Below are 14,801 nucleotides of genomic sequence, written 5' to 3' on the forward strand. Positions count from 1 at the left end.
AATGAGTTTGTGTGTGAGTCTATATACGTGCATAGTTGAATATTTTTCTTTGTGAGCGTAACGCCAGCCATATAGGTTTTAGAATGATATTATAGCATAGAATAATTTAAGGTTTGTTTTTTATTTGTTTTACATTTCAAATTGCAATGCAATACTTTCTGATTAAACGCCAATATGTAAAAGTGAACGGGCATGTGTCAGGCACGAGAGAACTGGCACTGGAGCGACGCAGGGGTGCGTCCTGTCACCAGTATTGTATACTATCTAGTATCTACACCACTGACATTCGAAGCCAATCAGCTGATACTCCCGTCATAAAATTTTGCTGACGGCACAGCAATCATCGGTGATAACCATCAACAACAAACTGAAATGGTGTGAACACTGTCAAAACCTTTACACCGAAATTCATCAACGACTTATCTTCTATCTTAGAAAGCTACAAAAATTTAAAATCGACAAAACAATTATTTAACTTTTCTATACAGCAACCATCTGCAGTCTAATTAACTGATATAGCATAACTTCACTGGCACAAAGACATAGACTAAGTAGACTAATTTAAAAAGTAACGAATATCATTCCAACACAGCTACCATCTCTTGAATATCATTCAAACACAGCTACCATCTCTTAAAGAATTCTTTTCATGAAAGATGCCTTTACAGCTAGTAGCCTACAACTTAATGTAGATCTATATTGAAAATGACCCAAAAATATTCTACACTTAAAAGCTATTTAACATAAAAGTGAAAATGTTTTTAACATTGACTTTTTAAATTTTTTAGATCTACTTAGGGCCTACACGGGTGGGTATTCGACTACACAACAATATTTATATGTAGTAAGTAGATAGTTAGAAGGAAAAAAATGTTTTGACAGATCGGCTTTTGTAAACGTCATTCAAAACAAATATTACAGACAACCCGCAAAAATTCAAGGTCAGAAAAGATTAGGCGCCTATGGAAAGAACCCATGGGAATCCCTCGCGGGCCACTCCATTTTTCTTATTAAAAGTTTCTAAAATTATTTCTTATGTACGAATATCGTTGTTTTTTTAAAAGTTTTCCGAGGATAATGGAATAATAAGAATTTATCTAAAATATTAAAATATTTGAGTAATTTTGTTTACTAAACCATAAAAATTTAAAAAATAAAGGTAACCTTGGAATAATGATTAGGCCGCCTCTTAAATTCGGCCGCCTGCGTGCAATGCACACATTGCACAATAGATAGCGGCGGCCCTGTATACAATTATACAATACAATTATAATAATTTCTTCGCTATTAGCCATGTAAATCCAATCGGATAATTTGAATAATAATCAACTGACCCATCACTACTGTTTAATATATCTATTACGAACTATTCTATGACCATTGTTGACTCAGCTTGGCAAAACAATGATTAGTCCTGTAATCGAATTACATTTTGCGCATGAATATTAAATTAGATTATTTTACAAACTAAGCCATCTTTCTATCAATGTCTCTGATTATCTCGCCATTAGCCTACAAGATGTAGACCAAACGTCGTTTTAAAGTTTCCAAACGACGATGACCCTGAGACTCCAAGACATCTGGTTGATAATCGTGCACATTCTGTGATTAATTATTACGTTATAAAGTGGTAGGTAGTTCTTGTTTGTTAAATTGTTTTTCGCACTCCCATCTAACCGTTAGATTATGGGTTAATATTTGAAGCGTAAGCAGACATCTGAAGAAAGGCAAGAGTGTAATGGAAATAACGACAATGAACTGAGACACGATGTCGTAAGAGAGGCGGCACCACGCAAGACAAAACTTTGTAAATAGGCTCCTGAATATTAACAATATGGATTTCTACCATATAAAAGCCAATAGCGATCAGCCACAGTGTAATAAATGTCTCAATGAGTTGTCGAAAAAAAAAAGTTTGAAACCTACTAAACTGAAGCGTCATCTTGTAACAAATCATAATGAACTGAAAGACAAATCTCGTAGATTTCCTTAAATGTTCATCGAAAGTATTGGCAAATCAGCAGAAAATCATTAGCGATGAGACAGCAGTGAATGAAAGTGATATTTTTCGTATATTATTACATTGAGAATAGCGTAGAGCGTAGAGTCCCACACGGTTGTGGAGAGTTTAATTATGCCAGCAGCTTTAGAAATTTTCTATGTGGGAAGACAAGTCAGGCTGTCGGAGGTCCGCTTACACTTATGGCTTGCAAAGGTGTCCCTGAGCTGAAAAAGTTTGAGAACCTCTGCCACATGTGACAAAAATATGCAGGTCGCAAACGGGTCTGAGTAGTCACTTGAGATGCATGAAAGTATGCATGAAATGGATGCTGCTTTTGGTTTATAAAAGTAAAAAATGTGCTTCATTTTTTTTCAAACATTGCCTATATTTAGTTTAATTAGCATAAAATATAGTTCAAGTGCCAACTGTTTAGTTTGTAGACTTATCAAAAACTGTTTTGGGAAACTCAGTAGGATTTATGGATTTATAAAATAAATTTTGCTAGAGAAAAAATAGTAATAGGAAAAGTTTTAATTAGCGAGCTGATTATGTTTTTGTGCTGGTTGTTTTCCTTTTTAGTTTTCAAGGTTAGTTTTTTTTTTTTACTTTTTTTTACTTTTTACTTATCCCTTAGTCTGTTGGACCGTTGGGGCACCAAGCAAGATTTGTCGACCGTCTTTCTCCATTCCTCCCTTTTTTTTTTTGCCTTGTTTAGAACCTCTCTCAATGGCAGGCCTGTCCATTCTTTAATGTTGTCCTCCCATCGCTTTTGTCTGGGTTAGGGTAGGTTTGGATTTGTGTTCCTTCTCCATCATGGTTGAAGTTCATAGAGTTTGTGGTTTGGTCTGACTGCCAGGTTTAGAACTGATTTGCATTATGGTAACCGAGAGCTACTTTTTTGGTTTTCTGGAGCCCTTAAACTCGAGTATATGAATAAAAATGTATCAAACACAACGGAAACAAAAGTAAGCACAGCTGCACACATATATTGGCTGACTGGCTGTGTGTAGTCTTGTTGTTCTAGGGTTCGAACATTACCTCCTGTCATTCCTCTTGCTGGAGGTTTAGGCTAGGATGTAATAGTCTTCATTTCTGAAGATACATCTAAAACTAAACAAACCCAGAACAACACATGTATCTCATAAACACCTACATTAAAGGGAATCTACTCCTATAAATCAAATGATGACACTTTGTATCTTTGTGCAGTGAGATGTGAACAAAGTAACACTAAATACACCACTGACCTGCATACACAAAATAATCAAAGAATTAGGCCACAACCAGTGTATAGATCCACTCTACTCCCGGGAAATAGTAGATGAACTACGACACTACAGCCTTCCTAACCAACTTAATGTCGATCTTAACACTGGGTCAAATGAACGTGCGCTGGGGAGTGTTCTCAAACGCTGACAGGACAGCACCCAGGATTAAAAGCGGAAGGATTGAAAGTGCAGGTGGCAGTGATAGCTCGTAGACGATAAAATAGCAGACTGTCTCTCGGACTCTTCTCAAACTGGTTGACCTCTTTGAGGACAGTTAGGCCTACTACAATATAAAAGAATTCCTCCAGAGACGGCTACGGAATTGAAGTCAGAAAAAAAAAAGGGGGGGGGGCAAAGACAAAACTAGCAAACAGAACGAACGATAGAAAAACCAAAACAACTCTAAAGTTAGGCCTATTTGGTTTTCTGACATATTTGGAGCCTAGTCTCGTCGTGTAATTATAAGTGGTTTAGGCCAATATACCTCTTTGTAAAAAAAAAAAGCTTTTTGTTTTTTGAATAAAAATTGTAATAAGCTTAGGTTAATTATTTTATGTATATGCCCAAAGAAGAACCACTAAACTCGAAAATGTTGTAGCTGTTCGTCATAGTTGGCTGTGAGATGTGAACCAAACCTTTAGCCTCTGGTCTGACAGGGAAAACGTCTAACTCTAACCAACTACAATGTAGGCCACATCTGATTACAAAACCAAAAAGAAAAAAAAAAGGGGGGGGGGCGAGGAATGTTCTTTGAATCGGTCACAGAGCACCCTCGTAAGACGAGACGGATCTTAATGAACTTTTATCTCTCGTAAGGAAGGGTTCTTCATGTAGTGATGTAATTAATTACACAAACAAATTTTCTAAAAAGAACTCGTTTGAGGACACTTGAAAAAACGGGGACGAGGGGATGGTGAGTTTGGTGTTGTTGCAATTAGTTCCCCCCCCCTTTTTTTTTTCTCTTCTTTCAGGCTAGCCCTATATATATTAAACAGAAATCGAGAAGGGCTGGGGCAGCAATGAATAGACGCCAGGTGGTGAATTTGTACCACAGCTGACACATCACCATATTGATCTGACTGTATACTAGCCTCATAACCAGTAGAAACCACGTCCGAATTTATTTATTTTTAGTCTCGGAAGGCCCGTAACTCGAGTAAGTCAATTTCTTTCAATCTAATAAAGTTATCTACTACTTCGTTAAAACAACAACAACAACAACGTAGCTTGATTTTTTTTTTTTTAACAGGCAAAAACAATGTTTAAAAAGGAGACAAAGGGGGCGTACACATTAGCAGCAACACAGTGTTTGTCAACCCGTTCCTATTCCATTTCATGTCCCCCTTACTTTTAATGCCCTTTTAATATTTTTAGACTTCTGTTTTTCATAATTTTTAAAATTTCACCCATAGGCCTACACCCGAGACCTCCGTATGTCGAAGGCGCCGCTACACCCCTAACTGTTTTTTTTTTTACATATAGGCCTATATTTATAGGAATCGGCCAATAGAATTTCGAGAAACCCTCTATGTCAGGTGGAGAGATTTGATTACGCGAGCTGTCATCGCACCTCTACGACGCAAGTCAATGTACATATTCATGATGATATTTTCAATTGATTAGGCCCCTATTAAGTCCTTTATGTAGGCCTACAGAAGCGCGCCCACACGCAGATCAAGCATTGATACATTTGTCAATTTTAATAGATCTGCGCAATCAGATATTTTTTTTCAGAACCATATAGTAGACCTATTTATGATCTATTTAAGCTTCAGTTTAAGCCTGCACTCAATAAAAAAAAGTGAAGTAATGGGGAATGAAAGGAACAATTATCAAAAAGCATTTGCTCTAAGTATTTTATAGTGACAAAATTACGCTCGTTTCTGTTAACATTTTATACATGTATTTTCTTTACTTAATCACGATGGACAAAAATAAATCAGCCCATATAAAACTGAATAGTAGGCCTAGAAGTGGATGACTACCTATAAATAAAGCTTCTGGACCTGATGGTATTCCAGCTAGATTACTCAAAGAACTAAGTAATGAGCTAGCCCCAGTGTTCAAAATACTCTTTCAGGCTTCACTTAACCAGGGCAGAGTACCAAAGGACTGGAAAGAAGCTAATGTCACCCCCCTATTTAAAAAAGGAGAAAAATCTGACCCAGGGAACTACAGACCAGTATCACTTACCAGCATCACATGTAAAATCCTAGAACACATAATATGTAGAAACATCATAAACCACTTAGACAAACATAATGTCCTCACACCATACCAACATGGCTTTGGGAAATATAGATCATGTGAAACACAACTAATAGGACTAATTGATGATTTTTCAAAAGGTTTAGATAATAGTGAACAAATAGATGCTATCTTCCCTGATAGCAAAGATTTTGGGCCCAGTAAGGGCCCCAACTGGGCAAGCCCATGCTAACCATATGGGCCCCAAGTGGGGGATGAACGTTGGCCCAAACGGGTGCCCTTAGGGCTGAGTCTGGGCTCAGTCAGGGGGCCCAGAAAATCCCAGTGTTAAACCCTTGTGGGGCCAGTAAGGGGAAGGACTTGTGGGCCCCAACAGGGTAAGAGATACTTGGCCCTTTGGGGACAATTAATGAAAGCCCAATTAGGGCCCTTAAGGGTCAAGTCTGGGCTCAGTTAGGGGGCCCAGATGAAACCCTGACAGAACCCTCATGGGGCCAGTATGGGGCAAACATTGAGGGGCCAGAAAGGGCTAAAAACATAGGCCCCATTTGGGGGATGAACGTTGGCCCAAACGGGTGCCCTTAGGGCTGAGTCTGGGCTCAGTTAGGGGGCCCAGATGAAGCCCTGATGGAACCCTCATGGGGCCAGTATGGGGTAAACATTGAGGGGCCAGAAAGGGCTAAACACATGGGCCCCATTTGGGGGATGAACGTTGGCCCAAACGGGTGCCCTTAGGGCTGAGTCTGGGCTCAGTTAGGGGGCCCAGATGAACCCTTGATGGAACCCTCATGGGGCCAGTATGGGGCAAACATTGAGGGGCCAGAAAGGGCTAACCACATTGGCCCAATTTGGGGGATGAACGTTGGCCCAAACGGGTGCCCTTAGGGCTGAGTCTGGGCTTAGTTAGGGGGCCCAGATGAAGCCCTGATGGAACCCTCATGGGGCCAGTATGGGGTAAACATTGAGGGGCCAGAAAGGGCTAAACACATGGGCCCCATTTGGGGGATGAACGTTGGCCCAAACGGGTGCCCTTAGGGCTGAGTCTGGGCTCAGTTAGGGGGCCCAGATGAACCAATGATAGAACCCTCATGGGGCCAGTATGGGGCAAACATTGAGGGGCCAGAAAGGGCTAACCACATGGGCCCAATTTGGGGGATGAACGTTGGCCCAAACGGGTGCCCTTAGGGCTGAGTCTGGGCTCAGTTAGGGGGCCCAGATGAAGCCCTGATGGAACCCTCATGGGGCCAGTATGGGGTAAACATTGAGGGGCCAGAAAGGGCTAAACACATGGGCCCCATTTGGGGGATGAACGTTGGCCCAAACAGGTGCCCTTAGGGCTGAGTCTGGGCTCAGTTAGGGGGCCCAGATGAACCCTTGATGGAACCCTCATGGGGCCAGTATGGGGTAAACATTGAGGGGCCAGAAAGGGCTAAACACATGGGCCCCATTTGGGGGATGAACGTTGGCCCAAACGGGTGCCCTTAGGGCTGAGTCTGGGCTTAGTTAGGGGGCCCAGATGAACCCTTGATGGAACCCTCATGGGGCCAGTATGGGGCAAACATTGAGGGGCCAGAAAGGGCTAACCACATTGGCCCAATTTGGGGGATGAACGTTGGCCCAAACGGGTGCCCTTAGGGCTGAGTCTGGGCTTAGTTAGGGGGCCCAGATGAAGCCCTGATGGAACCCTCATGGGGCCAGTATGGGGTAAACATTGAGGGGCCAGAAAGGGCTAACCACATGGGCCCCATTTGGGGGATGAATGTTGGCCCAAACGGGTGCCCTTAGGGCTGAGTCTGAGTTCAGTTACGGGCCCAGATGAGGCCAGTAAGAAATGACACTGAGCTCTAGCTGAAATGGCATAAAATGACATAAATAATTACATAAACAATTTACTAGTTGAAATTAATAGTTTATTGCATTATAAAATGTTAATGTTAGCAACTATTAAAAATAATTAAAAATACTGGAATACACTAAAAAACTTTTTTAAAAAGTAAAAGCAATACCTGTAGCAAAGATTTTAACTGTGAAAATTGATCCTATAATATTATAGTATACTATGGAAAATGCATTGAGTCAACAAAAAAGTTGTGAATGATAACATGAAAATCTATAACAAATTTATAAAGAACATAATTCAGGATCATCTACAGAAAGTATAAGTGCTGTATAAAAATTATGTTTAAAGCAAACAGTTTTGACAATCATAAAAACAACAACAATAACAACAAAAAAAAACAACTTAGCTTTTGTAATTATGTAAAAAAAATATAAAAAAATAAAAGTAACAAAAAAAGTATTGAGTTGGTGGAATGTAAGCAATATGTACACTGAAATAAGTAAAAGCATATTCATTTAAATATTAATTGTAATAACAAATTGCTTAAAATGGCAAATTAGAAATAAGTTTTTAAAATATGGATGCTTATATTTTTAAAAATACAATAAGTACTTATTATACCATAAATTTTTTAAAAAAATATAATGGCTACCAAATTTATGAAATTTTAACATGTACAAAAGCTTGAATAGCCTATACAGAAACATATAAATTATATATAGAATGTAATTCAGAATTATCTAAACAAAGTATGAGCCTGCTGTATGTAAATTGAAAAGCAAACTGTTTTCACAATCATGAATCAAATTTTTTAAAAAAAATTAACATCTGATTATGTTGTACCGGTAGTTCTAAAGAAAAAATGACCAAAACAAAAATAAGCTACCTGTAACAAGTTTGTGAAATGTTAGCAATATAAACACTGAAATTTTAAAAACATACATTTAGAACATAATTGAACATTAAGTAAATGACTTAATTTGTTTAAAATGAAATAAATGTGAAACATACTTTTAGAAAAATACCAGTGCTTACTTTACAAAAAAAAATTTTAAAAATAAATACAAAGAATAATTAATAACCATAAATATATAAATTTAAACAAGTAAAATATAATTAGAGAATGGTGCTTTTTAATCAATAGGGTCTACATGCACAAAAACCCAAAGCTGAGTCTGTTCGCGGTAAATATTCTCAAGACCTCGCCTAATTTTAGATGATAATATCTCAAAAAAATATAGGTCATGTACGTTACCCAGTACCAAAGAAAAAGTATGTGCTCAACAATGAAAACTATACATTTATATATACCGGTAGCTCATGTTTATAATTTCAACAAAATATTTTTTTCAATTTTGAGCAAAGTAACTAGCTGCACTATCATATTCATAATTTTTTAACAGTGAATATTCTATGTAAGTAAGAGCAAATGTTTCAAGCTACTGTTCAAAAGCCAGTAAACAACAATGATGCTCATATGGTACATCATCTGTAACTGTCAACTTATAACCTTATGTTGTAATAAAAGTAAAGTTCCCCTTTTCAAACTTAGCATCTATAGGGCAGATGATGTTAAGGCCATCAGTTTCTTTGGCTAATGGTTAACAAGCAGGGTGTCATGTAGCTAGCTAAACAACTGTCTTTACTTTCCCCAGCTAAAATCAGGTACCAGTATCCATCAGAGTTAGGGTGTCTTAAAAATCCCAATTTTCACTGAGATTCTAATTCGGGTCTGGAAGCCAAATGCTTAACCACTTAGCCACCATGCCTTCCTTATGTTGCTATAGCTGAACAAAATAATTAATGGTGAACATAAATATTTATAATTAATATATGACAAAACTAATGTGTATTTGAAAAAAGCACAGTACCGGTAATCAACAACCAAGAACCACTACATGTTTTATGTAATGCACCTACATAGTATGTTATTAAACTAACAAGATCCAGCACATGTTTGAAATATTATATTTACTTATTTCTTTGTTGTTAAGTCTAGATAGGTAGTTTTTTTTTTCCATTAGTCATTAGTTCTAATATCTGTAGTATGTAAATAAATTTGCTTGTGCATCTTACTTTTTTTAAACATTTATAAACTTTGATTAGGTTTGTTTGTAAAATGTTTTACATGTTTGGGATGTTCCTTCAGAGTTGAAGCCATCATCCTTTTTTTACGATTTCTGTGCCATCACATGTGCCAAGTTCAAGTACTTTCTCTAAGTTATTTGACAGCAGACTTGGGTAACTCACTTGAATAATCTAAGAAGAACATAAAAAAAAAAAAAAAAATATATATTCCTATGATTTCAAAATGAAATGTTCATATAAAACATACAAAAAAACAAAAACACAATGATTTTCACTTTTTCCAAACCAAAAAATGCTGACATTATCTATTCATGATTTGTGTATGCAAGCTTCATTAACTACTGTATTTTCGCACATGTACATATCCTGCACAAGTTAAAAAAAAATAATTTTTTTTTTTATCTTACAACTCGTATCATATACCAAACGTGACTTGACGTAAACTAACAGTACATTAATTGTTGTTTATCTGTCCCTCAAGATGCAATTGAGCTTCAGTTGTTCCAACAAGTGATAACAGAGTTCAAAATTCTGTGAAATATGAGCCTACCATCATATGTATAAGTAGTTATGTTTTTCCAATAGAAAGTCACTGACATAGTTATCTGGTGATGGTGGAGAAAACATTTCACAACCACACAGCGAATTATAGGAGGTATAAAGACCTATCAGTTTACACACAATGTTCATAAAAAATTAAAATACTTATGAGCCTCTTAGGTTAGGTTGACGCAGCATTTGATCAAGAAATGATTTGAAAGAAAAGTAACAATGCAATTGTGGCATAAAAAAAAATTATAAAGATTATGTTAGTTAAAAATATGGAAATAAAAATTCATACGGTACCTAATATCCATAATTTGGATTGAAAATTCAATACATTTATTTTCTGTTTGTGCCATGTCCAGTCCAGCCAAGTTATAATCCATACTATTGTTCTCTTAATGCTGTTTTCACTGGATAGATCTGTAATATATAAGATGAGATAAGTATGATTCTGCTGACACATAAATAAATAAATAGCTGAATTATTGTTTCACATTCTAAGACTATAGTATAACATTGTTAGATTTGCTTCTACAAAAAAGTATACAAAAATGTATTTATAGGCCTACATTTTGCATTTAAATTGAAAATAGATCTCAAGAACTCATGTATTTTAAAATATTAATTTTAATGGTTGAATTTGGTTTTACTATCTTTTCTAAATTGACTTTCTAAATCTAATCTATTAAGGTTCTAATAAACTGTGAGACACGCCACGGGATTCGAATGATTATAATTATTATTTCAAACGGCTTTCCTTGAGTCACTTAAAATAATTATTTGTGCCTAGTGACGGCCTAGTCTGACTAGACTTAAACTTAAACCAAAAAAGCACATTCACAAACAAAAATGACATTAAAATTAAATGTAGATGTAGATCTAGATTCTAGTATTCTAGATCTAATCTACTTTAATTTATCCAGACTTAATCTCTATAAATTATAAATAAGTATAAAATAATAAAGTAGATCTAATTGTCTAATAAAATAAAAAGTACCTTTGCTTGACGCACACATTCCAAAGTTGTTAGAATAGAGTCGAGTTAATCACAAATCAACACAATCTTGAAGTAGATCTATGAGTACTATGACTGGAATGGGATGGTCATGGTGTTTGGTTCTGGCGCTATTTTTCTTAATGATGCAATAGGCTGTAGCCTATCATGTAGACCTGTCTCTGGTTGGTCAGTTGTAAGTAAGCCACGTGATCGGGTAGCCTACACATTGACCAGCGGCACAGTCTTTCTCTCCCCCCCCCCCCCCCTCAGGACTATAATCTTCTCTAATACTGTATTAGTAGAGTCTCTTGTTGAATATTTAAATTGTTTGTTTTATTAACGCTAGTATTTCGATACCATATAGCAGTGTGCAGCATTTGAACAAATGATGTGAGGATGTGTTGGTTCATCTCGTGACCTCATCTACTTGACTACCGTACTTACACAAATTGCATTATAGACATTATAATTAACGAAGATGGTTCTTACAAAGTTAGATTGCACGATTTAAAATATGGATCTAATTAATTTTATATCTATTTTAAATCATAAATATTCTAGAATGGGGTATACAGTAGATATTAGATAAAACACTGATACCTACATAGTCTACAACTATGGCTACAACACATTTGCATGCCTCTTGATTTTTTTTTATGCTCTTTATCTTCGTAGAATCAGTCATCGATAATATTTACAAACTGTGCCTATAATGTAGTTTATTAGATCTGTCATGTAGCATGTATTTTGAGTCATAACTTTTTTTTAAATGTATGAAACTGAATAGCAAATCCTGTCGTTCATATCATGATCTTGCCAGTTATATCTTATACTTTAAAATAAAAATTCCTTGAATTATATTTAAATCATAAGATAGTTTTAGTTACGTGTTTCATTATATTTGAATGTTATTGACCTAAACATTTGTGTAACTCATAAAAGAAAGAGATCACAAGGTCTATTACGTCAACAAAAAGATCGAGTAAAGAGGTGGTACGAAAAAGATTTACAGTGAGAGTCAGTGAGCCTTGACCTACTGACCATCAGTGTGAACACGTGTACTTTCTTGCTTGATAGCACGCGTTCTATGCAACGAGCAAGGAAAACGTCAAACACGTGTTAACCTAAGCTGATCTTTATTTGTAGGAATTTTACACGCACTCAATCTTTATAAATTGATATCTATATTTAAATATAACTGAGACAAACATTTAAATCAATATAAAAGCATTCTTATTAGTCATGTTTCAAAACGACTAAATAAATTCAAACACGATTGGTAAAACCCCTATTGTTAATATTCTTTGCTTGTGTAAAGTTTGTTTACATTAAAAATATCTACTGGAAACTAGCATTATAGGCTACATTAAAACTTTTAAAATCGGCTTATTACCAGAAGATGCAATAAGAATTGCAATTTAAATAATTTATTTATTTGAAATCTAATTGAACAGTGCAACTATACACAATTACAGTAAATCAGATCTGTAGTATGAATGGTTAAAATATATTTAATACATGTTACAGATAAAACGTAAAAAAAAAAAAAGAAACCAATGCTGTGCTTGTTTAACTGAATCAGTTGATTTTCTATGTTAACCTAAATATATATATATATATTTATTTATTTCCTGAGGTAGATGTGAAAATACATAACCCTAAATATCAATGACTGGTCAGTAAATGCCGGTACCGGTACTTTCCGCAATGATAGAAACGTACAAGAACGACAGATTCAGTTTTATTACTTCGAGAGGCGTCATTTTGTCTAGCGTTTCATTAGGTGTGAACTCGAGAAATCCAGAAGAGTGGGTAAAAAAAAAAAAAAGAAGAAAGGGGAGTTAAGTTAGAGGAAGGCTATAAAAGAGATCACCATGATGTTAATTAAACATCTGGGTCAGATAGACGTAGAGGGAGTGCGAATATGGTCACAGGGGTGTTACATTACATGAGCAAAGTCAAAATGATGCCTAAGTGAAGGTCCATTTACAGCAAGTGTTGTAAAGTCACAAGTTGCTTTTTTTTTTACTCGAAAAAATCAAAACACTCGACATCATATTAATCGCACATTTGTATCTAGCCATCTCATGAAAAATCTTGGAGCTAGGCAATGACCCTTTTTTTTCTAAAGTGTCACGTAATATATTAGATCTAGAAATTTTAAATTGGCATATAACATGCATAGTTCATACACACGCGCGCTAACAAACATGCACACACACAAATATCCCATATATATGTCATTATAGTAGAAACGTTTTGATCAAACTACTGTGAGAAGAATAAATAAAATATATAATATAAATCACTTTTTGACTTAATGACATTGAATGTTATACCTAAAAATGACCTACAATCCAATTTATTTAATAAAGTATGATGTAAGATAAAATTATCACAGTTTGGAAATCAGCATTCTATAACTTTAAATTAAATGCAAAGAACGAAAAAAAAAGAAGTAAAACATATAGGAACCTATACACATTTTTATGAAAATAAAATAATTAAAAAACAGCAATATTGTTTGTATTAATAATCTAAGTGAGTCTATCCGAGCCAACATATCAAAGTCATGGTTTTCTTTTTTTCTTTTACCTCCCCTCGAGTTATGTTACGTAATAACTTTCTATGTTTCGTCTGAGATAACAGCTAGACCGGGAGAGCATTCCTTGTCAGTAGGGAGAAAAGAGAGAGAGAGAGAAACTAGAGGCAAACTGAGCCCAGACTCAGCCCTAAGGGCACCCGTTTGGGCCAACGTTCATCCCCCAAATGGGGCCCATGTGTTTAGCCCTATCAGGCCCCTCAATGTTTTCCTCGTACTGCCACCCATGAGGTTTACATCAGGGCTTCCACTGGGCCCCCTAACTGAGCCCAGACCCAGCCCTAAGGGCCCCCGTTTGGGCCAACGTTCATCCCCCAAATGGGGCCCATGTGTTTAGCCCTAGCAGGCCCCTCAATGTTTTCCCCGTACTGGCCCCATCAGGGCTTCATCTGGGCCCCCTAACTGAGCCCAGACTCAGCCCTAAGGGCCCCCGTTTGGGCCAACGTTCATCCCCCAAATGGGGCCCATGTGTTTAGCCCTTTCTGGCCCCTCAATGTTTCCCCGTACTGGCCCCATGAGGTTTCCATCAGGGCTTCAACTGGGCCCCCTAACTGAGCCCAGACCCAGCCCTAAGGGCCCCCGTTTGGGCCAACGTTCATCCCCCAAATAGGGCCCATGTGTTTAGCCCTAGCAGGCCCCTCAATGTTTTCCCCGTACTGGCCCCATCAGGGCTTCATCTGGGCCCCCTAACTGAGCCCAGACTCAGCCCTAAGGGCCCCCGTTTTGGCCAACGTTCATCCCCCAAATGGGGCCCATGTGTTTAGCCCTTTCTGGCCCCTCAATGTTTCCCCGTACTGGCCCCATGAGGTTTCCATCAGGGCTTCAACTGGGCCCCCTAACTGAGCCCAGACCCAGCCCAAAGGGCCCCCGTTTGGGCCAACGTTCATCCCCCAAATGGGGCCCATGTGTTTAGCCCTAGCAGGCCCCTCAATGTTTTCCCAGTGCTGGCCCCATCAGGGCTTCATCTGGGCCCCCTAACTGAGCCAAGACTCAGCCCTAAGGGCCCCCGTTTGGGCCAACGTTCATCCCCCAAATGGGGCCCATGTGTTTAGCCCTAGCAGGCCCCTCAATGTTTCCCCGTACTGGCCCCATGAGGTTTCCATCAGGGCTTCAACTGGGCCCCCTAACTGAGCCCAGGCCCAGCCCTAAGGGCCCCCGTTTGGGCCAACGTTCATCCCCCAAATGGGGCCCATGAGTTTAGCCCTCTCAGGCCCCTCAATTTTTCCCCGTACTGGCCCCATGAGGTTTCC

General features: G+C 37.6%; 1 protein-coding gene and 1 long non-coding RNA gene across 4 annotated transcripts in view; both read right to left on the minus strand.

Moving 5' to 3' along the window:
• The window catches only part of LOC106060929 (uncharacterized), a 31,875-nt gene extending 28,490 nt beyond the window's left edge, over positions 1 to 3,385 (minus strand). For all 3 annotated transcript variants that reach the window (XM_056044987.1, XM_056044985.1, XM_056044986.1), the window contains exon 1: positions 3,250 to 3,385. The gene's annotated coding sequence lies outside the window, so the exon portion shown is untranslated. The remainder of the gene's footprint in view (positions 1 to 3,249) is intronic.
• A 5,926-nt stretch (positions 3,386 to 9,311) lies between these two features.
• Positions 9,312 to 10,420, minus strand: LOC129928655 (uncharacterized). The gene is made up of 2 exons (XR_008780117.1): positions 10,253 to 10,420; positions 9,312 to 9,577 (listed from the first exon to the last, which is right to left on the minus strand). It is a non-coding gene; the product is annotated as an uncharacterized LOC129928655 (long non-coding RNA).
• Positions 10,421 to 14,801: the final 4,381 nt, after the last annotated feature.

Source organism: Biomphalaria glabrata, chromosome 10, assembly GCF_947242115.1.
Source record: "Biomphalaria glabrata chromosome 10, xgBioGlab47.1, whole genome shotgun sequence".
Lineage (NCBI taxonomy): Eukaryota > Metazoa > Mollusca > Gastropoda > Planorbidae > Biomphalaria > Biomphalaria glabrata.